This window comes from Vicugna pacos, chromosome 9 (genome assembly GCF_048564905.1).
Source record: "Vicugna pacos chromosome 9, VicPac4, whole genome shotgun sequence".
NCBI classification, from domain to species: Eukaryota; Metazoa; Chordata; class Mammalia; order Artiodactyla; family Camelidae; genus Vicugna; species Vicugna pacos.
Genome location: NC_132995.1, coordinates 39,218,883 through 39,244,422, shown reverse-complemented (window position 1 = coordinate 39,244,422; position 25,540 = coordinate 39,218,883). Strand labels below are relative to the sequence as shown.

The window sequence follows — 25,540 nt, the reverse complement described above, 5'->3', positions numbered from 1 at the left end:
AATGTGCCTTCCAGGCCTGGCCAGAATTCACCAGCCTCTCCGCCTCTCTGAGAGCTTACCGTGGGGTCCGTCCCATTGACTGGGTGAGGTCTTCCCCTCCCGGTGCCTGGTCCGTGACACTAAAGCCTGCATGCATGTTAACAACCTTGATTCTGTCTGAGAAGCTGTGAGAGTACAGATGGATTTTCCAAGCCCCATCTGAGCTCTGCTCCCAGGAAATCAAATATCACACATTTAAATGTCCTTGGCACTCAGTGTAGACAGAAGCCTTGGCCAGATATCGTAGGGAAGGTTGGTTCGTTCACCGCCGAGCAGTTCAAAGTCAGGCCCTCTGTTTTTGAAATGAACCAACTTGCCTCTCACCGTCTGTTTTCTAGGACCTGGAATGATACACACTTTTATTTCCATTTGCAGCCTAATCTGTTCCCAGAAATATCCACTGAAAACCAGGAAAGAAATGTCATCCTTTGGCTGGTTACCCTAAGATACCACAAACCACCTTCTTTTTATTTTCTTATTTTTTCCATATTTTAAATTATCATCCTCTTCTAAGAAAGATCTTCAGTTAAACATATTCGTCTCTCTGGGAGAAAGGAAAAATGCACTTATTCCTGGACTAACCCTGAGGTTCACACTAGAGATGGTGTCACCTTTCTGATTACCCAAAATCTCCCTGGGGCCTTAGTGGCCCCCTTACTATGTAAATTTTATTGAGGCTTCTGTTTAGATGTTGAAGACAACTTACAACTCATAAAACAAATGTGTACTCTGTGGCAGATCCTTTGCTTATCTTTAGGTTTCCTGAGATTAAAGATATGTGTCCCCTTCCCTTGAGACTCTCCAATCTGATGGGAGAAACAAGAGTTGTGAATAGTGTATGCTATCATATTGGTGGATTTACAGTATTGGATACCTCTGGGACCCCTGTGAGTCTTGCCCTCATCCTTCAAAGCCAAAGAGTCACTACTCGTGGTCAGTTACTGAATTGCAGGTATAGAACTAATTGAGGAGTGAGCTGTAAGGCTTTTAGGACTAGAATCAGATCTTAACTGTCCAAATATTGGCCAAAAGAGTCATTCTGTGAATTTTTCCAATGTGGAGATTTATACACCTGCATGTTTGAAATAGAGGTTCCTAATATTTTCAAAGTTTGATCTGTCAATTTGAAGATATGCCTCAAAAGTCATAAAAAATGGTACATGGACTTGATCCCAGCAGTTTCTCTTTAGGGAATTCACCCTAGGAAGCTAGAGGTGCACTCCAAGTATGTTCATTACACTGTTATTTACAGTAGTAAAAGAAAATAGATCATCTAATTGTGAGGTATGAACTCAGTGATTTGGGGAAGATTGAAATAATGGAATGCCATGCAGTGATGATATAGAAAAAGACTTAATGGCAGAGGAAGAAACATAACGTATAGGTTGATGACAAAGCAGGTGACAAAATTCTGTAGGCAGTGCGACTGAATTCAGAGGGGTATGTGTGTTTGTGATGTTCTGTAGTGGTGGGTGTAGATACAGGTACACAGACACACTGAGAAAATGTAGCAGGATATGTGCTGCTACGTAGCAGTGGCCACTTCTTGCTGGGCTTATTTCAGGTGCCATTTATTTTCTTTTGTGTGTGGATCCTGTAAGGTATATAGATGGCTCTTAAAGTCAGAAGGGAAGGTATGTTGATCCAGCTTCTGGATATGCTGCAGGATCGACAATGGTGAGGGCCAGTTGGCAGAGCCATCAGAGAGATTTTGAGGCTACAGGGTTTATAAAGTCCTTCCAGAATAAGCTCCACCTTTAACATCACTTTGGGCCATTTGGAAATGGACATTTCGAATGTGTCTGTGTAGGGAAGACCAAGGGTAGTTGTAATAAAAGGATCTCCTTGGATGACACGGGGTAGTTGCTTGAGTTGGACATGCTGACTATGGACAGTCTTAACCAAATGACGATCAGGGCACAGAAGCTCACATCAGCCCTTCCATCTGCTTCATCTGCTTCTGAAGGCACTGATGTCACAACAGATGGATAATTAGAATAACTTGGAAACACGACGGCAAAGCAGTTGCTCTAACTGAGAACTTCACACCTGAACCTGAGTCAGGATTGTGGGTGTGGCCAGCTCTCCACTTGTCTGATTTATGATGGGATCTGTAAATCAGAGGCACAGAATGATGGAGGTCCTTACTCCCTGGAACTAGCCAGTGATGCACTTGGATGCATCTCAAAACCATATCCTAGGAACCACTTTCTAGAGGCAAAAATGCATATTTCCTCAGCAAATAACTAAAATAACAAATTACCTGTTGTTTGGGTTTCTTTGTGGCTCATACCATGTGCTCATAGATGGGATGTCGTCTCCTCAGCTCCCTCCCTCCATTGGTTTCCTCTTTCCACTTCCCTTTTTAATCACCAGAAGGAGGAAGGAGTTGTTACCCTGAGTGATCCAGGAGAGCCACCGAGACGTGTTTTGCTTGGGGGGGTGGGTACTGTTTCTTAAAGCTCATCGTTCGCACGTTCTGTTCTCTCTCCTCAGCTTCTTGCTACAGGCCTGGGAAGGGCCTCTCCTCAGTTTCTTCTTCTCTTCCCACCTTCCCTGATTCTGCAGCTGGGTAGCCAATGGGGCTGGAGCGCCTGGTATAGCCTTACTCCCAGCTCACGGTGCAAGTCTGTATTCCTCTGTGGACTGTGGTTTTCTAATCCACCAAGCAGGGGGATGGGCTTGGTAACCCCCAATTTTTCCTACACCGAGATTTCTCAACCTGTTGACATCTTGGTCTGGATAATTCTTTGTTGTGAGAGGCCTCCTGTGCATGGTGGGATGTTTAGCAGCCTCTCTGGCCAGTAACACCTCCTGCTCCATTTGTGACAACCCCAAATGTCTCCAGTCTTTGCCAAATGCCCCCAGTGGGGCAAAATTGGAAACAGATGCCCCAGTTCAGAACCACTGCCTTTCACTTGTGACTTGCGAGGTGCGCTTTCACTGCCTGTTTTGCAGCACTGGGTGGTGGCGGGTAATTCCTGGATACCCGTGGGCAAGCATCTCTAGAGAAGCCACCTCCCCAAGGGTTCAGCTGAGAACTCTCTGAGGGCACAGCCATGCCGAGAGGCCTGGCTCTCCTCCAGCAGACTGCACATACCTTACGAAGGTGGATTTTCCTCGTAGGCACCTTTAGGCGGCCTCTGGGAATCAAAGCTGGCAGCTCGCCATTGCCAGGGGCATCAGGGCACCAGGCCTTGTTCTGCTTCCTGGCCCCTGAGAGCCTGTGGGGATTTTTGGCTTGGCTCAGAGCCTGCAGAGGGGAGAGGCCCGTGTGGAGGCGAGAGCAGGGCAGCAAGGAGAGAATGCAGGAGTGGGGTCAGGAATTTCCTGAGCTTCATTGGAAACAGATGCCTCACAGAGGCAGTGGACTGGGCTCTGCTTCAGGCCCCTGTGCTTGGCAGCTTCTCCTCTCCCCATCCCTCAGCCTCCCCTCTCTGCTCCCTGCCCGCGCAAGCACGATCAGACTATTATTTAAGACAAGGGCTCTGTTTAAGGGAAGCTAGGGTTGTCGTGACATAGGAACAAAATCTGCTTTCCTGAGAATGTGAGCATGCATGATGACTGTGTATGTGCATGTGATCGAAGTTCAGTGGAATTAAAGAACATCTGGGTAGGAAGGTCCTTTTGTGATCTGGGTTCAACATACATCTGAGGTCTGAAACCAAGAATAGGGTCCAGGAATCCAGGTTGGTTAATTCCCAGTGCCTTGGCTCACAACCCACTCCCACCTCCAAGTCCTCTTTTGAGAAGTAAATGCATTAAAATCTAATTGAACACAGCTGTCATTCTCCGCCTCCGCCTGTGGCAGACATCACTAATTGATCACAGAGTTCTTTCCTGCTGGACTTAACTGCTTCCTAATTATCCTTTATCCAAATAGCACTCCAGGTAGGTAGTACCAATCAATCTGACAAGACACATGTTTTCCATTCAAGTCTGCCAGGGACTTGGTCCGGCAGAGTTGTTCTAGAGATGTATGAAAGCAAGGGCCTCAGGGAATGTGTTAATTGAGATTGTCTTTTGAGACAAGGTCAAAGGAAGTATGTCAGAAGTGTAGGTTATTCTAGGGCTTCTCAGACTTTAATATGAATCTGGGAGATCTTTCTGAAATGCGTTGTCTGTGGAGACACCTGAGATGCTGCAGTTCTAACCGGCTCCCCAGTGATGCTAATGATGCAGCTGGTCTGTGGACCACACAAGCTCACCCCACCAGTTATTTTACCACTTAGGAAACGGGGGCTTCAGGAAGATGGGGGAGAGAGTCAGGGCTGCTTCACCATCAACTTGCCAAGTTGCTGGGTGCAGGGATTCCATTAATTGTCACTCACCCCCTGTGTCTCATCCACTCCCTTGTGCCAGTCTCTTTACCCCCACACCTGTCTTGCCTCTGCCAGTCTGACTACCTGGAGGCATCGCAAAGCTGATGTCCACGTCAGATCTGGTGTGTTCAGAACATGACCACAAGAGCGAGCTATTATTTGCCTTCACAATTTTTTATCTTCCTGGAACAGTCTTAAAGATCACACCCTGCTGAGAACTGACCCTTAACCAGGGGACAATAGAGTGGGCGGAGAGTCCCTGAAAGGTCCGTTTCCTTTGAGCACACCTCACTTTTTTATGGACTTCCTGCTGTTGGAGGGAAAAAGAATCAGACTTTACCTGGCCTGGCATGGTTTGAGAGAGAGGCGTGCGGCTTCTTTTTTTTTTTTTTTTTTTTTTTTTTTTTTTTGTAAATAACCTCTGTGTTGAGAAAAAAGTTTCGTAAATAACAGCAAGGGGAAGGGGGACTGGGAGGGGGCATCTTTCCCTCTGTAATTGAGACGTCTGACCTCACTCTGACACAATTACGTTGTCAAATGGAAGATGTTTCAGTAATTAGTAACATAATTAGTGAAGCTTTTCTGCTCCCCGTGTCCTCAACTGAAAACACGGTCCTCGTATCCGGTGCCCTTTGCAGCGCGGGACAGTCTTTAACGAGAAATACTTTCTTCTTTTTCTTCTAATGAACAAAACGCAGAAGGAGGACGCAGGGCCTTTCAGGGAACAGAAAGTCTTCTCATTCGGTATAGGTAAACAAATGAAAATCAGACTTGAGGAAAGATAGCATTAGGAGGCCTAATGCGGCTTTGGCCAAGGCTGCTGCTGTTGGTACTGTTATTAATAATAGTAGCAGCATGATTCTTAGACCTGGTGTTCCCTTCTCAGAGTTCGTGAACTTGCTCTCTGACACTCTTCTCGTCAGACTCAGGCAGGCTTTGGACGTTTCGGCTGATTTTACAGAGCTTGTAAAGCAGTCTCTTGATGCATCAAGTCCTCCCTGCCAAGAAAAGCAAAGACATGAGTGAGGTCAAATAGGCTCTGGTCCTTTACAGGGAGGAACCTTGTTTTTATCCATAAAACACCCTTGACCTGTGATGGGCATCAAGTAAATGGTGACTCCACCCATGGAAACCAGTGTGTGTCCAGGCCACACAGACCTGGGATGAAACGGGGCAAGTACTGTTTCCTGAGCCCTGAGACAAGACCTTTGCGCAGGCTTTTATATACATTCGCTCATTGAATTCTCAGAGCAGCCTAACACACGGGCGTCACAATTGATTGAGAAGCAAACAGGCTCATTGAGGGCCCCATACATCCGCCACCAGCATGATGAGCCCAGTTCTAAGGCTCCACTCACACCCACGGGATGGAGGGCGCTCCCAGCTCCCCTGCACTGGCTGGATTCCCACTACTCCAGGACTCATGGCTGCTCCTGGGTGTCCGTCTCGATGTGGCTTCCTTCTCCTCTCCTACTTCTGTTTTGACTTCCTGACTTGCTGGGGTCTGGGCTCTAGGGTCTGGTCACAGTGGTGGGAGGTGGGGGCCTGTGATACAGTGAAAAGACAGCCGACCTTGGAATCTGATGTATCTAGGTTTGAAACTAAGCTCTACTTACCCTGAGGCAAATTACTTCATCTTCTTGATCCTCGGTTTTTCACTCTGTTAAACAGGAGTAAATGGAGGGACGGACGTATGGATGGATGGATGGATGGATGGATGGATTAATTCAAAACAAATAGAGAAGACATGTTGGCATTAACATGCCTAAATGGGTAAGAGTGATACTTCCTTTGAGGGAAACTAGATGCTACGTCTTTGGTTCTGTATAAAAGAGCTCAGGAGTGCAAGGCATCTGAGAAGCGAGCTTGGAACCCAGCAGGGGCCCTTGCAGTCAGTTTTGTTTCAGGTCAACACTTACCAGTTTTGTGCAGAGGAACAGGAAACCAATTCACACATACAAGAGCCTACTGAAGCCTTTGAGAAGTCTTACAAAACCTTATTTTATTGTAATAATATTATTGTTTAAAATCCAGTGAGTCTGAAAAATCTGCTCACATAGCCTCTGTTTCACATCTTGCTTGTTAACTTCAAGAGGAAGCACGTCCTGTAGGGCTTGTATTTTGGATACCATGGCCGAGGCCACAGAGCACTTTCAGTGTCATTTCTGTCCGCGCGGGTTGTTCATCATCAAGAAACATGCACGTGCTTTGGAGACATCCTCCCAAACGACCATGTGATAGAATTAGGGCTGGCGTTACCATTGCCATTTCACAGGTGAATGAATGGGACGCAGGCAGGTGGAGCGAGTTGTTACAATGGACAACTTGAACTCCGACCTCGGTAGCCCAATGCCAAGTTGGTTCTCGTAGAACCACGCGGGCTCCCATCCTGCAGCCACAGAGGTCTTTGGTGCCTGCTCGGTCATGGGTTGAGTCCAGATCTGTTGAAACAGGACTGGGCACCCTGGTGCACTTCGCTTTGCCTATGTGGAAATACTGAGTGCACTTCAGAGCCTGACGAGCAGCTCTCCAGCAGAGGATAATGGGGAGCGAGAGAGAATGATCGCACTAACGAAGGCAATAATTACACTTCCCAGACTTGAGAGCACTTTGCAGTTTTATGAGGGCTTTCACACACGGCATCCCTTTTGATTGTCACAGCAACCCCATGCAGACGCTGGCCCGGCGGCGCTCATCCTCATCGGACAAGGAGGAAAACCGCGGTGCAGCGAGGTGAAGGAAAGAGCAGAATCTCACACAGGATGTCAGGGGCAAGTCACCCAGCCCCACCTCCTGTCTCCTGACTCAGTCTGCTGTTTAGGTTGGCGTCCAGTAGAGAGCCTGGTAGGAACAAAGCTTTCTCTTGGCAGTGTCCACTCTTTTCTCCTGCTCATTTCTGTTCTTTTCTCCTTTCTTCCTTTAAAATGAAAATTTCAAAAATGCAGAAATAGGCAAAGAAAAGAGGAGACCAGTCATTCATAATCCCACCACCCAGAGATAACTGTGTGTCCCGATAATTGTTTTACGCACATATGCTTGTTACTAAATTTTCTCCAAAGCGTAATTTTAAATGTCTGCAATGAATTACATTTGATCTTACTTTACATGACCCATTTCGTTGTTGGACATTTAGAATGTTTTCCCATTTTCTGTAATTTAAATAACATGATAAACATCATTATATAGAAATATTTGTACACTTCAGAAAAACACTGTCCTTGAGATACATTTCTTGAATGCAATTTTAGAGTCATAGTGTTTGCGAATATCTAGGACTCTGCCGAGATATCTGACACTGCCATCTAGAAAAGTTCTACCAATTTTACAGCCTCATGAGCAATAGTTTTCAGCACTTAGTATTGTTCTTTCTGACCTTGTAAAAGTGCACAGGCATTGTTTTAATTTCTCTTTCTTTATTGACCAGTTTGGATGATTTTCTTTTTTTAAATATTCATTTTTGGTTGGTCATTCTTGTTTCTTCTTTTGACTATTTCCTGCTCATGTCCTTTTCCTGTTATTCCTATGATGATGATGATTTTACATGGGCTATACTTTTCTTATTAACATCTTAGAACTCTTTATATATTAAGGGAGCTATTACATGTTGCAAATAATGTTTTTCCCTAGGTTGAAATCATAGTAAGTTGAACACTATGAGCCATGTTTTTAATTGATGAGGGAACCTACAGGGAGAAGACCTCAGCTCAGGATGAAGAAGACATTTCTAGTGATGAAGAAAAGTTATGCAGAGAAGGGATTGGTGGTTTTGTGATAACCCCATTTCATGGAGAGGTTAGCCCAAGGCTCAGAGAGGTCCAAGAGCTTGCCACAGGTCACACAGCACAAAGTGTCAGAAAAGAGATTTGAGCAGGTCTGCCTGTCTCCGACTTGTGTGTACTTTCCACTCTGTGGCATCTTGGCATCCCAGAGGGAGGCGATGATCAAAGTGACGTTGCAGATGTAAATTGGTTGCAGTCCACAGAAAACCTCAGACAAGGAAAGAGACAGGAGAATGAAGAAAACAATTAGGAGATTGAGAACTAGAGTCCTCAAAGAGATAACATTCAAAGACGTGATGGCAAAGTCTTCATTTGGAAAAGGGAGATGGAGTTACATGGCCAAGCTACTTTCTTCACCCCCATCTTTCGTCACCCCCATCAGCATCCAACCTTGGGTGCTTTCAAACCACCCATGGGTTTCTTTCTCTCTGAGATACATTCTTTTAAGAAGATAGACATGGAGTAACCTTCTGGGCAGTAGAATTTCCACTATTTCAGATTCCCACCTCTCTCTTTCTCTCTCTCTCTCACACACATACATTCCTGTTTCCTTTTATTTATTTTTCTTAAACTGCTGAGTCTGATAAATTAGGGCTATTAAGAGACTGTTTGTTATTCTGTCCTGAGTTACTATTTTGAGAGCTAAAAACACCCATAAATATATGGATGTCCCGACTGTAAATGGATACATTTTAGCCAGTGAAAAATTCATTTTCTCTAATACACGTTTTCAAAGTGTCCTCCTGAAATTCTGCACAATATCTCACCATGATCTTTCACTGTTCCTCCCATTTTTATCCGATAAAGGCCGATCCATCACCGATGTGGTTCCTTTTCTCTGCACCATAAATAACAGCTGGGGAAGGGGGGCATCTCCCACAGACTGCAGCTTCGGATTTTAACCAGTTTGGGGATTTATTGTTAAGCCTTCCTGGGATGGGAGCCAGCAGTGCCTGAATGCCCACCAGTTATCTTGTGGCCTTCCTGGTTTTGGACAAAGGCACTCCCAGCCCAAGCACAGTAACTTTTGCATCTGATTTCAGCCTGACTCTCAGGATGGAAGATGGGATATAGCGGGTTGTTGCACATCCAGTCTCTTCTGGGTCAGTCCCAGTTTTTGAGTGTGGTCCCAGTGAGATTATTCAGAGTGATCTTTTTTACTCTCAGAAGTGTCCTGGTTTGGGTAATAAATTACAAAATGACTATAGAGGTAGGCTTAGAAACCCACTGCCTTATAGTTCCTCTTATTTTTTTTTCCTGTTTCCCATCAGATGCTCATTCTCTGTACTGAATCCTTCTCTCTCTTCCATCAACTGCTCATCATAGTCAGGAGACTTACAATCAGAGGTAACGTCTCCAGGCTTGCAAAAAAAAAAAAAAGACAGAAAAATGATGTTAGTTTCCACCATGTACAAGGCACTATGCTAGAGGGTTTTCAAAAAAAAAGTCATGCTTTCATTCTAAAAACAGCCCCCATGAAGTACTGTAATTCATCAATATCAAGATGGATATTTTTTCTTCATTAATGTCTCGAAATGGGGCTGTGCCTCCTCACTGATGTCATTGTGTGATTGCTGCTGGTCATGTCACACTGTGATGCACTTGTCATTGTCTGTGCTTGTACCAGCATCGAAACTCACAGAATGGGTGTCCGCAGCTTGGGAGAAAATTCCAGAAGCAGAGCATCCTTTTATAACCAGGAATCACATAATTGTGGAGAAAGTGTGGCGGAGTTGGCAAATCAGAGGTATTGAGCGATATTCTGGAAGCAGACATCGTAGCAGATCAGCACGGCCTCCCTGCAAAGCCAGATTAAACACTCGGCAAACATGATTTTTGGTTCTTTCAAGGATTCTTGTAAGGAAGACTGCATCACCAACAACCTTGATGACATCGAGCACCGTGTTGTTTGCAGAGTTATCTAATTCAGGATTCTGAATCACAAAATGACTCTGAATATGAAGAAGACTTACGAATAGTTCAACCAATTGGATTCCTTGATAATTTTTCCTTTTTATAGGTGCTCAAGAGTGACATGGAATAAAATTATGCCCATTAAGCCTCAAAGAGGTACTAAACTAATTCTACAATGAAAAAGCCAAGTGATTTAAAACATCAGGTCAGAGTGTTTCGGCAGTATCCGCTTTCTTTCTAAGTGATCTATGAGAAAACAGGCATCGTACAATTGGTGGTCTAACTGTGATTCAGTGTGCCAGCTACTGGCGAGCCCATTTCACAGGTGAGACTAGAGAGGTGTGTTTTGTCTGGCCTAAGATGACACAGTTAGCTAGTGCAGTGCAGGAGGAGGGTTGGAATGACTTAAAAAATGGATTTAGGTCATAGTCATGGAGTTGCTACAACATGCCAGACAACATTTGGGAGACGAAGCAGTGAAGGAAACCCATGTGGTCCCTGCCCTCCCAGAGCTTCCAGTCCTGGGAGTAGTGGGAGTACATGGGGGGGACAGAGACAGGTAATTGTGATGCATCCTGAAGGGTTTCATGGTAGCTGGAAAACCAGCCCTGAACCTGGGCTCTGGGGCAGCATCGAGGAGGAAGGGGCTCCCAAGTCACGGCCAGAAGAGGAAAGAGGGATGATCAGTTCAGCAAGAGGAGCACAGGGAGGAAGAGCATTGCTCCACATGGCAGCACAGCAAGGACGGGCACCTGCGGGGCCCGCCGGCCCCCCCTCCGTGAGCGCACCACTCAGCCTTCTGGAGTTGTTGACGGTGACTGGCTTGGGTGGTGCCCCTGTGGTAGACATCAGCCGCTCTCCTCTCTGGTGGAAAAAGAAGATTAACTTTCCTGTATACTGATGCTTTGGACTTTGGTTGCCCTAATTCTCAGAGTTAGGGGGTCTGCGTTAAAAATTCTAATCTGAAGGTGAGGAAAAACAAAGATCAAAGTGCTAAGGGTGGAGAGTCCAGGATTCTCTCATTTTAGCCCTTCTAATCAGGAGCAAAGATCAAACACACCCACTGGTGACTGGTGGGGCAAAAATTTCTGGCCAAAATAGCAGTGTTTGGGGTAGAGGGAGTACCTGCCCACTGGAGAGCGTCTCTCGTTCCTCCAGCAATATCCGCAAACTCTCCACCTGTGAGACGCCATCTCACCTTACATGTCTCAGAAAGATAGATACAAATCTTTCTCTTTCTTCTCTTTGTGATGGTACTTTTTTCAATTTCTGGAAAAACAACTGGCCCAACTTCCCTTCTGACTACAGTCATATTAAACATCACATCAATGATAAGTGTCACTACTATAAAAGCTACTTAATTTGTAAGGAAATCCTGTTTCATAGATTAAAAATAATCGTGGTATGGAGATCTTGGCATTTTGCTTTCTTCTTGAGGGCTTGTTCTCTTTCCTAACTATTATGGAAATGCCATTAAAGTTTTGAGTCCTATAAGAAATTTTTTCTTTTTTCTCTTTTTTTTTGCTGTGCCTTAGATCTCACAGGTAGTAACTGATGGAGTGACCCCAGGATTGGACTCAAAGTGAGTTCATGCCAAAACATCAGAGTAGGTCACAGAATTCCAGGATGAGAAGGGACTCAGGATCCATTCAACTCCATCTCCCCACGCCCCGGTGGCGGAGAGGGAAACAGGGCCCCACGGGTGGGGGTTACCTGCCCAGGCACACACAGCCAAGGACAAGCTAGGAACTGAGGTGTGCAGGAGGATCTGCTCTCCACTCACTCATATCTCCACGACTTTTTATCAACATGTATTTAAGGATCGTCCAAGCCGAGCAAACCACAGCTTTAAAGCAATTACTTGGTGATGATCAGAGGAGGGGCCGAGGGGATTCTGTTTGCTTATTTGTGTGAACCTAAAATGCCGGCTTTTCTTAATTAAGCTTTAACTCTGGGTTTTGCCTGAAGCTTTTCATTTTTCTCCTCTTTAACAGGTCCCAGCCTTCCTCCATCACCGAAGGCCCTGGGCTTTGCCTGTTTGATTTCTCTTTTCTGAGAAGCATCTGCACCTGCCCCACCAGAGGAGACCTCCCTTTCTCAGCTCCAATCCCAGCTGCTTTTAATTTCTTAATTATTGGCCACGAGCAGTCTGTTCCTTAGTGACTGAGAAGTAAGGGATGCCAGGATCTCTCTGCCTTTCCTCCAGAACTCATCTCAAGTCACCTGCAAAGGAGCGGCCTTCCCTGATCAGCACTCAGTCTGTTTGGGCTGCTCCTGGTCTGGCCGTTATGGTCCTGCTGACCTTGTGTTTTTTGGCTCCAAATGACAAAGCATCCGGTACACAGGAGATGTTCAATACGTGCTTTTTGACCAAGTGAATGCCACAAGTAAACTAGGCCTGGTGTTCAGGTGAGTGCTCGTGCTGTCTACAGGGGGAGTCGCTCGGGGTAGGGGGAGGCTGTCAACCGCCTTATCACATAACACTGGTAGGGACTGCTGATCACAGAGAGAGATGTTTAGTGATGTTCAGTGGTCACATAGTCACTCATGTTTTTGTTGGACTATGTAAATCTAGCCTCCTCGGGCTGGACGTAATGTATGCAACCGTTCCCTCTTAGCCTTGATGGAGACTCATTTAAGCCTGCCTGCTGGCTCTAAGAATTTGGTTCTGTGTCCTTAGATTACCTCTCACCCCTAACCAGAACCTCTTAGTTGTCCCTGGTGTTTCATTTATTTGTGCATTCACTTAGTCAAGAAATATTTACTGATCAACTACTGTGCTCCCCGTTGGAAGCCCAATGCTAAGATCCTCACTTCTGGGGACCTCGTAAAGCAGCAGGAGACAGAAGTTAGCCACCAGCACATTCTGATGGGAGGGCCAGGGATTTCTGTAGGAACACAGAGCAGAGGCACCTAAAATGGACATGGGTCGTCAGAAAAGGCTTTCTGGAGGAAGGGACGTCTGAGCCAAAGGAGGCGTGCCTGTTACAGCAGAGGGGCGGGGGAGAGAGTGTTGGGTTGTCTGTTATGGTGTAATTAGCTGCTCCAAAACTTAGTGCTTTAAAACAACCACCATGTTGTTGTATCTCACAAGTCTGTGAGGCAGCAGTTTGGAGAGGGCTCATTTGGGTGATTCTTCTGCTCCATGTGGCCTTAACTGAGGTCATTTAACAGTATCCACCTGGAAGCTAGTCTGATCTGGCGGATCCAACAAAGCTCCCCCCCACCGCCTGCCCAGAGCCTTGGTGGGGGCCGCTGGGAGCCGGCCTCTCTAGTGGGGCAGTGGGTTTCTTGTATGGCTTCACAGAGCTCCGACAGAGGGGGTGGCAGCTGCCAGTCTCTCTAGGCTTTGGGGCCACAAGCTGGCAGAGTGTTCCTTCCCCTGAACCTCACTGGTCAAGGCAGCCACAGAGCCTGCCCAGATTCAAGGGGAGAGAACAAAGGCACTGTTGATGGAGATGGGTCAGGCGTCTGTGGCCTTCCCAAATCGCCCTCTTGGAGAGCTGGAAAGACACTTCCAGGCAGAGGGGGCCGTGTGCGGAGGTTAGAGTCTGACCACATGGGGGTGATTGGAAGCGAACCCTCGGAGGCCAGGCCTGAGGCTGCAGGTGTTGCCGGTGGGTGTAATTGGTATTCCAGGTTCTTGTCCCATCCCAGAAGGAGTTTAGAGACAGGACACTGAGGTTAAAAAAGTAAAGTGAGGATTTATTAAGTAACGGATAGTACACTCTCAAGGGGAGAGTGGGCAGGCTCAGGTGAGCAGCTGCCACGAATTTCTTTGGCAAGTTGGTTACATAGGGTGTAAAAATGAATGGGGGGAATATTCATTAGGGAGGGAAGGGTCTGGTGTCGTGTTCCCCGATTTCCATCCCAACTTCACCTTCCCAAAGGGAGGAGGGACTTCTGTCCTTATTTAGTCTGGATTGAGAGTGTCATGGCGTCGGTGCATGATGGGTACTTCTGATCTGCAAGGCTAATTCTATCGAAACGAGGACATAATGAGCAAAAGGTTACATTCAGACACTGGGGATTCCTGCCTTTTCCCACCTTTCTTTGTTGGCCTCTGGGCCGCTTATCACCCCAAAAGTTGTGACCACTTAGCAGCCCAGAGGTTCTTGCTTTTTCTTGCTCTGCCCAGGGACCCCTGGTGCTTACATAATGTGTGGTTTCCTGCATTTGGCTTGTGTGCCTCCTTTCTGCCCAATTTCTGCCATTTGGTCTGTGTCCCCCTTTCTCTGCTCATACCGAGCTATCTGCCTGCTCTAACACAGGGTCGCCATCACAGACCAGGCTTCAGAGCAGGCAGAGGTCAAGCAGAGCAGACCTTGCTCGGACGTGTCTTGGAGTCTGGAGTCTATCCTGGGAACGATGGGAAGGCACGGAAGGATTTTGAGTAGTGATGTGACCTGATTGGATATGTAGTTGGGAATGGTTGGCTGGTGGCTGTGGGGGAAGGAGGGGAGACGCTTGCAGGGGGAGCCACAGATGCTGGCACGGAGGACAGGACAGAAATAATGGAGGAGACAGAGCCATACCTCCGGAAGGGCAGGGTGGTGGGGAGAACTAGACAGAACAGGGGCCGTTAGGGACATGTAGGCAGAGGACTTAGCACCCCACGAGCCCTTGTCCCTGGCTGCCTAGCCTCACTCCTGCATGTGACAAGACCCTGTCCTGCACCGCCCCAACGACAAACGTCTGGGCAGTGGTGTGGACACTGGCCTGCACACACAACCGAGGTTTAATCCCAGCCTTTCAACAAGCATCAGTCACCTTCCGGTGTGTGAAAAATGGGGACAATAATGTTAAATATGACAAACATTTAACCATCTCTGAAGCTGTGATCTCAGTAGCAGCTGGGAAGGGATAATCAAATGGGGACAAGGGTGGAAATATGACTTCCCATTGGAGAAGTTGATAAAACCCTTCATTTTTCTAAACAAAGAGAGGTTGTGATTGACCTGATTTATTTTAAGCCTCCAGAGGCCTGTTCTGGGATCCTCAGATCCAGAGTTGGGAGGCCTAAGGGTTTCCTTGTCCCCAGGTGGGTCCTCTACTTTCCAGAGAGGGAAGTGACAAGACCCACAGAGCATCAGGTAGGATGTGCTTGGATTTGAGCCCCTCCCCAGCCCTATCAGTTACCCTCTGAGCCTCAGTCCTGAGTTTTAGAATAAGAGTAACTGATCTCCACCCCACACCACAGGCTTGAGCATCATATGGGATACTGTGGACAGGCTGGATAGGCACTGCCACACTGGCCCTCACAGGTGGTCTCCTTGTTCAGTCAGGTCCTTCCTAGCGCAAATGTGAGAATGGAGGCTCCAAGGAGTCAAGCAACATATCCAACCAAGATCGTCTCCAAGAAGAGGTTTGAAGGTCTGTGACGGTGACGCAGGTGAGACTTTCTCTCGGGCTCTGTAACAGCACTCGGGCAGAGAGTGGACAGGCATCCTGTGGAAGCAAGCGTGACCTCGGTTCACTGAGTATCTTCCTGGCAAGTAGAGTTGCATAAGAATGTGTGTTGGGGGGAGTGAGCTCCCCATCACCAGAGGTATTCAAGCAGAGGCGGGAGTCACCTAATCAGAATGGTGGTTGGGACAACTAGTGACTCATGTGTGGGATCAGAGCAGCCAGGCTTGGAGAGTCGACAGAACCATAAAACGTACGTTTTAGGAACAAATGCTGAAATCAGCACAAGGCGGTTATTTACAGCCAACCTCTCGACAATGGAGCCTTTGCTCAGGGGCTCAGTGTCAGGATGAATTGGTCCGCTGAGGGGGTGGCTGGCTGTGCCTCTGGCCACAGCTGGGGCCGGCTGAGTTTCCTGTAACACCTTGGACCACAGTTCGCAGAACCACATTTCCCTGCATCCGCGCCGGTTCCTGCCAGTTCCTTGAGGCCCCTGCGATGGAGGCCAAGATGGACTGGCCACGGCTTCCCGGGGTGTATCTGGTTTCTCCACCAGCAGGGAAACCTGAGGAGACATAATCTACCATCGTGCTGTAGAGAAGGGCTGACAGTAACTCACTCTCCTCGGAAATCAGTGGGCCTCGGGGCTGAAAACCCTGTGTAATGAAGTGTGTTTGATTTTAACGCCGGCGTTTCTCGCTCCAGCCTGTCTCACTCTGTCCCCTGCACCCGCTCAGTGCAAGTCCGTCTCACTTCAGCTGCTTGGTCCTCTCTCTCAGGGGTCAGAAAGCTTTTTCTTAAAGGACCAGCCAGCACAGATTTTCAGCTTTGCGGGCCATACTGTCTCTGTCACAACGACTCAGCCCTGCTGCTGTTGTGCAAAGACAGCCCCGGACAACGTGTAAAGGAATTGCCTGGCTGTGTTACAGATACAGCCATAGACAGGAAATAAATATATAAACAAACACAGCCACAGGCAATATGTAAATACATGGGCGTGGGTAGCATTGTAGTTAACAGAAGAGGCAGCCTGCTCGATTTGGCCTACGGGCCTCTTTCCTGACCCATTATTTCTAGCTAGTTCTCAACAAATCAAGAGGAAAAAAAAATTCCATCCCTTATGCCGGTGCCTGGTGCTGGCGGGAGTTACAGAGTCACTCCAAGTGTGGTCCCTGAGACAGCAGCGGCAGCCTCACCAGTACCAGGTCCGGGGAGATGGTCAGAAATGCAGACTCTCAGCCCCTCCCTTCTCTTCCCCCTCCGAAACCCCCTCCTCCCATTAGAATCTGCATTTTCACAGTTTTCCAAATGAGTCACATACCTGTTCAAGTTTGAGAAATAACTAGAGCAATCTTGGGGTAGAGATTAGCACCTGCATTTAAACCATTTGTGTTTTTGTCATTGTTGTGATTGCTGATTTCACAGTGAGCTAAAAAGTACCATAAATGTTTAGACTCTGCAAAGGAGGATCGTAAAACTTCTTCTGAAAACTGCTGTGATGATGCTAACCTCGCAGTCTCTGGCATTTTCCAAACTGATGTAATAAATGAAATTGTCACAGTACCCCTTTGTACAAAAGGTTACAGCTCTGCTCAGCTCCAGGGCTGCTCCTCACCTGTGGCGCCCCCTGGAGTTGTACAGTGTCCCACCTGAGCAGCTGACCACAGCAGCCCTGCCTGTGAGGCAGCTTGACGACCTTAGACTTTCTGATGTATAAACTGAGGCCAGCAGCTTGTGAGAAGAGGGGAAGACCAAGGTCCCTTTGGAAGAGTGATTCTGTAGGAATAAGGAAGGGGAACAGGCAATGACGTTTCTGTAACATTTGCCACAGGGGAGGCAGTCTTGCTTTTTGATCCTGAAAACCCTGTGAGGTAGACAGCTATTACTACAGTCACGCCCATCTTCTGCTGGAGACAACTGAAGCTCAGGCAGGGAGCCAGGGTTCACACGCAGACCTGACCAGGTCGGCAGCCCACCCTCCTCCATCATCTCCCCAGATTGTGTCCCCCCTGCCCCAAACCTCCCCCAGCTGCCACGCATTTCTTCCCAGGTGGGCTTCTCATCTGGCAGGAAGGTCAGAATGCGAGCAGCCTGCAGGTGTCCCGGGTTGGGGTCTTCCCCCTGACCTGCCCTGAGCCTTGGAGGTGGCTGTGTGGCGCACCCCTCATGACCAGGCTCACTGGACTCGGGGCTCACTTACCTCCTGGAGGAGCCGAGAGACTCTGTGTCATGAACCTGTGCTTTCTGAGCCTGTTTTTGTCCCCCCGGAGGATGGGGTGTTGTAGACGGACGGCCTCAGGCCCGCTGCCTGTGTCCCGTGGGTGGCGTCTGACAACCGTGGCTGTGCTAGCTGTCTCGTGTCTCCCTCTGGAACAAGCAGGGCTCGCTTTCAGAGGCAGCCACTGGTCCTGTTTCTGTTCAGTGTTATTATATCATGGGTCTAAGAAATTGGCATTTCATTCTCTCTCATCTTGAGAAGATGAGGGGTGGTCTCTCCAGATCACACGTGGAAGGAACCACGTTTCCTCGGCCTACCCAGGGCTGGCCAGCCCCACAGGGAGGAGTCCGCACACAGCGGTGAGGGAGCCAGTGACCCAGGCCGAGGGCCCAGTCCCTCTACAACAAGCTGTATGATGCTGAGTGACTCACTGCTCTTCTCAGAGCCCCGGCCCCAAGCAACCAAGATGAGGAAGAGCTGGAAACAGCTGAACCCCAGGAACATCGGGGTTCCGAGCTGGCCTTGCACATACAGCATGCCTGGGCCTGTGCTGGTCCCTTCACATGCGTATCACTAACATTCACCACAAACCTAACACCATCCTGCTACAGGATAAACAGAGTGTGAGAGGATGGCTGTGTCCCAGGTCTCGGTCGAGTCCCTGGAACACACCCCACCCAGTGAGAGTCCTTGGCTTCACGTAGGAAAGAATTTAAGAGCGAGCCATAGTAGAGGGAAGGTAGATTTATTCAGAAGGATACGCACTCCATAGACAGATTGCAGGCTGTCTCAAAAGGCAAGAGAAAAGCCATGAGGTGTGGGGTGGTTGGTGTTTATGGGCTCGGTAACTTCATATGCTAACAAGTGGGAGGGTTATTCCAACTAGTTTGGGGAAGGGGCTGGGATTTCCAGAAATTGAGCCGTCACCCGCTTTTTGACTTTTTATAATCAGCCTTGAAACCGTCTTGGCACCTGTGGGAGTGATTTAGCACGTGTTGTATGTATTTCAGTGAGCGAATATTGAAGCTCAAGGTCAACCGGGAGTTGAATCTTCCACCATCTTGATGCTAATGGCTGTGCCATTCTTTCAGTGGCTGTGCCCTGCCCCCTCCCCTCCTGTCTCAGTCCCAATTCACAGGTGTCAGGACTGAACTTCAGATGTTCCATCATGTGCACAAGGTCACACAGGGGCTAAGCTTTGAGCAGGGTTTAGGGGGGCCTCCCTGACCCCAAGCCTGTCCCTTCCCAGGTAGGAGAGACCATGCAGCTTCAGGATCTGAGATACGGTCCAATTGTACGGGGCGGTTACTTTAGGAGATGCAAACGCAATGTGATTAGGAGGGAGCTGCTGACTCAGGCTTCAGAGCTGGCCTCCCGCACCGGGACTGTTTTGCTTATGGTTTTGCCGAAGCTCCCTCTCCAGATGAGACCATGAAACCATGGTGTGACGACACCGTTATTCAGGGTACCCAAAGCCCTTCGTGTCCCTTCCCATGCTCACTGGTGTTCTGTGTCATTAAAATACATTGTTGATTAATATTTGAGCAGGCACGCAGAGCATGCGTGTCCCCAAGCCCCACATTTCTCATCCATTTCCTCTGCTTGCTGCTCTCAGGTCTCCCTTTGGGTTACTTTTTACCCTTCTTTAGTCCTTCCCCATGTGGTCCACGCACCCCCTTCCCCTCCCCATCAAAACGGACCCCAGGAGCTCCACGCAGTCTGTGTAAGCATCCTTGGAGGCCAGTAGGGGTGGAGATGAAACACTCCTGGCTTGGCTTGTCCCCTCCCAGCCTGACCCCCCGCTGATTCCGACTCCCCCCTGCAGTGCCCCTCCTGAGATAATCTCTCAGGCCCACTCTCTGCTTTCCCTTGGTTTGCATTCTGTCCACGCTGAGGTCTGCTGAAACTGTTCTTTGCTACTGTATAAGGCAACTTGCTCGCAGATCCTTTGAGAGATGCCACTGCCTGGGCTGGGGGGGCATCCTTCCCAAACCCCTCCTGAAGTAGAACTTCATTTTGATCACAAGAAGTGGTAGCTTCAGTTCCAGAATTCCCCCCTGAATAACCCTCAGGCAAGTCTCTTAACCTCACTGACCCTCAGTTTTTCGCCTCTCAAGTGAGGGTGATAACAGTACCTAGCTTCAGGGGATTGTTGGGAGATTGGATAAAACCATGCTTTTTAAATACAAAGCATCCCAAAAGCTTCAGTGCAATTTTAAGCGTTAATAACAACAGAGCATACATGCTATAAACCTACCAAATGCATCATTTGAAAGTTGAAGTATTTCTGTTTTTTAAAGTATTTAGTTTTGTGAACTTATACATTTTTAATTTTAATTTTTGTTTTAGTCAATATTTGCTGTGCTCAGCCAGAAGGGCTAGGAAGAAAAAAAAGGAAATTTAAAGACTTATTTTTTTAAAAAATTCACAAAAGTAAATAGGTGCAAAAGAATTGTAGACCAACTTTCAAATGAGTTTTTGTGTATTTACAACATTGCTCTATCTGAAGTTATTAAAGCTTAAAACTCGACTAAAACTTAGGGAGGACTGCCCAAAGGGAAGCTGTTCTTTTACTGTTTGCATCAAAGTTGTCACCATCGCCATCATCATTAGATCAAAATGATCATAAAGAAAATCTTTCTTTGATTTTAATTACTGGAGACCAAGAAACCACGTTCTGTTCCTGTCAGTCCTTCGGTGCTGGTCTTGGTCCGAGGCCACCCACGCCCCTGCTTTCCACCTGCCTTCTATGGAGCTTGGGTGCCCAGCTACTGTAGGCTTGAGCTCCTTGCTAAGTTTCTTCTTCTCACCCCTCCCAAGGCCACCTACTGAGCTTCAGTAAAACACAGTGGACTCAGACTCTGACAGGAAGTAGGGTGGAGGCGGCATTACGGAAGACGTTCACCCACGTTCCATTTTGAACCTAGATGTCTGTTAATTTCATCAGCATCCTTCCCCCAAATCCCACTGTGCCCTTGACCTTGTTCGTCATGGTATCTACCTAGAGGACTGAGTGCTCTCACCTCTTTCCTTATGGCCTCCACCCCACCCCCCCATCCCCGACTCAGCCTCTACCCATCCTGTCCCACCTACTTATTTCTGGAATCTCCACTCCATGACAGAGCCTCCGTCAACGCATTAACCTCTCATGGGAACCTTGACCCTCCTGATCATTCCGATGGAATGTTCCTCCCTTCATAGACCTCCACTCTGTGGAAGCAGATAGCACTCTTTGAAGAAGCTATAAAGTTAGAAAACCCCCACTCCAGGGCGCTCCCTCTGCCTGGAGACACCTTAGCATCCCCCGCCTCCCCACCGCAGGACCTGCTGCATACCTGCACTTCTGCAAGATAAAAACGTCTTCCCTTCAACAAAACTACTGCCCCTGGAGACAGCCTGCCCTTAACAGAGTCCTAAATCCCATTGTTCAGAGTAGCCCCTGGCAGATCTTACAACCAGTCAGGCACCTGTGCATGAAATGATCATGCAGCCCCCACCCCTTGTGTGCACAGTCCCCTCCTCCAGTAAAAGACCCTGCATGCTTCTCCCCAGGGCTCACACAGGCACCTCTCATCTGTGCAGCAGATCCTCGTGGTCTCTGGTTCTTGGTAAATTCTTTTACCGCCCGTGACCACCTCGTGTCCACAACGTAGCTGGCAGGAAATCTCTCAAGTCTCAGATTTTGGAGTCCAACATAATGCTGGGGATGAAAGAGATAAGAAGTTTAGGAGGAAATTTTCTGCTTGTAGCAACTGAGTTTGTAGTTATCGCAGCTACATGAGATGGATGTGTAATGGGTGAATTGGTTCCTGAATGCTGAATGTTGGGAGTCTCCGTGGGATCCAGGAGGCAGCTGGGTAGGTGCAGCTGAGTCTCCAGGGAGAAGTCTAGGCGGGCGCTAGACTGCGGCCCCCTCAGCCTGGAGGCGCTGGAAGCCTGGCCGGAGAGCACGTGCTGCACGAGTGCAGAAGAGAAGAGGATGGAGCCCCTGGGGGAACACGAGATAAGCTTGCCTGGCAATTACTCTAGAAGGACCATGTGTTGGTTCACAGATGCCAAGAGGGGGCAGGGAGTCAGTGAAGTGGCCAAGAGTGGCCACTGGAGAGAGGTGAGGATGGGTGAGGACTGATGGAGGGGGCTCCTTGGAGACCAGTGGTGATGCTGGAAGGAGCAGTGTCAGGGGAAGGGGAATGATGGCAGGCCCGCGAGGAGTGGGGAGGTAGGATGGTGACCGGAGCCACAGTGGGTCCCGGCAGGAAGAAGCAAAGCAGCCTGAAGTGACAGAAGTGGAGGGTGTTGGCTAGAGCAGGAGAGATTTTAGAGCAGTTGGTGCTGAAGGAAAGGAGGGTGAGTGCGGTGGTTTGGGGCTCTACCACCTGCTGAAGAGCTGGTGGAGACTCTCAGAGACCCCCCCTGCAAGCTCCACCCCCACACAGATTTGCATCTTGTGGTGCAGAGTTCACAGACCCTCTGAAGCCTACCAAGGGCCCTGGAAGAATCCGGCAGTGTCAGGGCGGAGAGAGGACGCGGGGGTGCTGAACGGGGGGCTCTGGGCCCCTCCTTGGAGCCCTCACTTCTCTTATTCAAGAACTTCTATCTCTTTTCACAAGGACTGCCCCCATTTTACAGGCAGGGAAACTAAGGCACAGGGGCTGGGGTTGCGGTCACTCCGTGTGTGTCCCTTCACCAGAGGCAGAGAGGCAACTCAGGGCTGGTGAGTCGCCTGGTCTAATTAGCCTCTAATTGAGTTCCCTCTTCTTCTCGGGCGTCACAGTGACATTAAATTACAGGATTCAAACATATAATTTCCTAAAGTTAAATGTGATTTATCTTAATAGGACTTTGCACCAGGTCACTTTATCATGCACGGTGTCAGAGACCAGATCTATTATTCACAGGGACTGTTCCGGAGTCAGAGAAGCTGGAGCCGGGAGAGACCTTGAGAGGTCAGCTCGTGCTCCACCCAGCTGCCCCCAGCTCTGGGCGGCCCCTTGCCCCACACTGGCTGCCCATGTGGAAGGACAGCGGGGTTTAAGTGTGAACGGAAAAGGGGAGGCCCAACCTCACGTCATGCTTTGGGTCTAGCTGAGAGCCTTGTGACTTTAAGCCATCTCTTCAGTTAAAGAGACTACGGGTATGATAATGCTGGTCCTCCCTCAGTGTGGCTGGGTTCTAGTCTGGCCAGTCACCAAAGTGGGCTGTTCATTAGAAAAATGCTTCAGAGTCATAGTATCTTAGAGCAGGAGGATGGCTGGTGTAAGACGTTACTCATTAATTCATCAGTTCATTCACTGAGTCATTTCATAGTTTACAGAGGCCCAGACTTGCTGTACAGATGGAGAAACAAAAATCTAGGAGAGGAGAAGTGACTTGCCCAAGGTCACACTGGCTCAAGGGTAGCAGCAGAGCTTGGATTCAAACCTGGACCTCCCCAGCCCCGGGCCAGGTTGTCCTGAACAACCGCCAGCTGCAACCAGCTGACGGTGCTCTTTGAAGGTGGCAGTGGAGGGGGTTGTTGTCTAATGTTTATCTCTGTGATGAACGGAATTCCGCTTGGCAACTTGATCTTCAGCCTTTGCAACTTTGGGAAGACAGAGGGTGATCAAAAGAATGTATTTGTCTAATGAAAGACACCTTTGGAAATCCGGTATGCCACTCTGCCAGTCTCCTGAGCCGGGGGAGGAGGGATGGAAAAGATCTGTTGGGAGCAAGCCTGCCGCCGACAGGCTGATGTAAACCTGGGTGCGGGCTGTGCCGTCTGTCCAGATGCAGCCGGGCCCCAGATGTGTGCTCTGGAAACCCACATGCAGAGCGGTGGGGCTCGTGAGGTGCTCCCGGGCCCAGGCCACTGGACCTGGAACTCTGGAAGGAAGCTTGACCATGAATAATACGTGTGGCCAGCCAGGCAGCGACTCAGGTACTCGCTGTCTCAGTTTCCTGTTCTGTAAAACAGGGGAGTTGAGCTTAGTTCGTGGCCTCATTGTGAGGAGAAAGGAGATAAGGATGGAAAATGTTTAGCTTGGGGCTTGGTGGGTAGGCTGGGAAGCCTCCATTCTGCTGCCCTCGATGACACACACCGTGCCTGTAATGCTGGCTTATATTAAACACACTGTTACCTTATTTTCCCCAAATCCAGCATCAACGGAGCTAGCTGCACACAGGCACAACTTTCCTGGGGCAGATACTGCCTCCTTATTTGGCAGTCACGGGCACATGCTTCTGAGTTGAGTGGAGGTGTGGGAGTAGACACTCTGGCACCCTCAGTCCCAACAAGCCCCTTCCTCGCAGGACCCAGGTCACTAGCTCATAAAACAAGAGAAGGAAGCCCTTTGACCTTTCCCGTTCCTGCATGTCGGAAGCAGTGCGGGCACCAGGGATGTTAAGGGTGCCTTAGACCCAGGCATCACGCAGGGGACTCAGCTGAGATAGATGTTTATTTTCCACCTGGGACACACATGTGAGCACATGGCTGCTGGGATCGGGGGGGAGCAGGGGCACCAGGGGTGGAGGGACACAGGTGCCAGAGGGCAGTTTTAGGGGTTCTGATCAGAGGGGGCTTCAGAGAGGAGGTTACATGTTTGAGCTGGTCCTTGAAGGATGAGGAGGAGGTTCTGAATTTTTAATTTGGTTTGACAGAGATAGGCAAGCCCCCAGGGAACTGCATGGATGGAGTCTTAGTCGTGGGAAGGACCTTGGCTCAGGAAGAGCAGCCTGTCCATTTGGTGTGTGGGGGTGTCTGTGTGTGTGTGTGACTTGGTTAATGCAGCAAGGTGGGAAGGACGTGGGACTGGGAGAGAGGTGGCACTGAGCATGTGGCAGGCTTGGCATTTACTGCCTCCAATCAATGAGTCACTTGCAGAAGGGGCAGCGAATCCATCCTGGGGTCAGGAGGGCATCCAGAGGGTGTGATGCTTAAGCTGGGAGCTGAAGGCCTGGGAAGTGGCTGGACCAGGTAGGGAGGAAAGGAAGCAGAGAATCCCAGGGCTTGCAGAGGAAGGAGGGAGGACAGATAAAGGGACAAGGCAGCCTTGTCCCCTTGGGCCCTGAGTTGAAGGTGAGAATGGAAGGAAGGTGGCAGAGATAATGCGTGGGCAGAAGCTGGGGCCAAATCACTCAGCCCCGCAGCCTCCAGGATCCAGGACAGGTCACAGGTAGGGGGCTGACGAGATTGAGGTCCCAGCTCAAAGCCCCCTCCCCAGCCGACTCAAGCTGCCTGAGCTCAGGGCCCAAGTTCTCTCTGCACATCATAGAAGCACATTGCCCGCAGACAGTGCTATCTGGTTGATTGGCCCTTGGCTGTGCAATCTGTTTACCTGGGCACAGAGGATTGCAGCCATCACTTAGATTTCTAAATGCTCATAGAGACCCCCCTCGCTGGGCCAAATGCAGATTTGTGGCTCGTTCTGTGGAATCCACTCTGCACTACAAGAGTATGATATTACCCAGTGTTTATGGATGGCTGAGCCTAAAATATCCATTCTGAAGGCCACTGAAGGATGAAATTCCTTGTTACTTTCATAGATTCTCTTGTCTTATTTTTTTCCCCCTGTGGAGGAACATAAAGCATTCAGATTTTTAGCTCAAAGCCTGGTCATTTTGCTAATCATACCCGAGTAAGAAGGAAAAGCACTTTGGGGGGAGATGGTTTGATGAAAACAGCCGCAGCCTGGAAGGGGGGGTCCCCTAAAGCAGCCCCCTCCCAGCCAGGATCTCTCTCTGTCATGTCTCAGCCACACCTGGGCGCTGAGGGCTGCGGCTCAGAATGTCTGAGCATCTGTCAGTGCTGTTGATGCTCATCGGGACTCAGGACGTAAACGTTAGGCAGAGCTACCCTGCAGCCCAGCCTAGACACCCACCCAAGA

At 48.9% G+C, this 25,540-nt stretch overlaps 1 long non-coding RNA gene across 1 annotated transcript in view; it reads left to right on the top strand.

The window, feature by feature from the left end:
- The window catches only part of LOC116281908 (uncharacterized), a 554,075-nt gene that overhangs the window by 476,591 nt on the left and 51,944 nt on the right, over positions 1 to 25,540 (top strand). The window contains exons 9-10 of the long non-coding RNA XR_012075708.1: positions 12,049 to 12,463; positions 15,336 to 15,446. This is a non-coding gene — a long non-coding RNA (uncharacterized lncRNA). The remainder of the gene's footprint in view (positions 1 to 12,048; positions 12,464 to 15,335; positions 15,447 to 25,540) is intronic.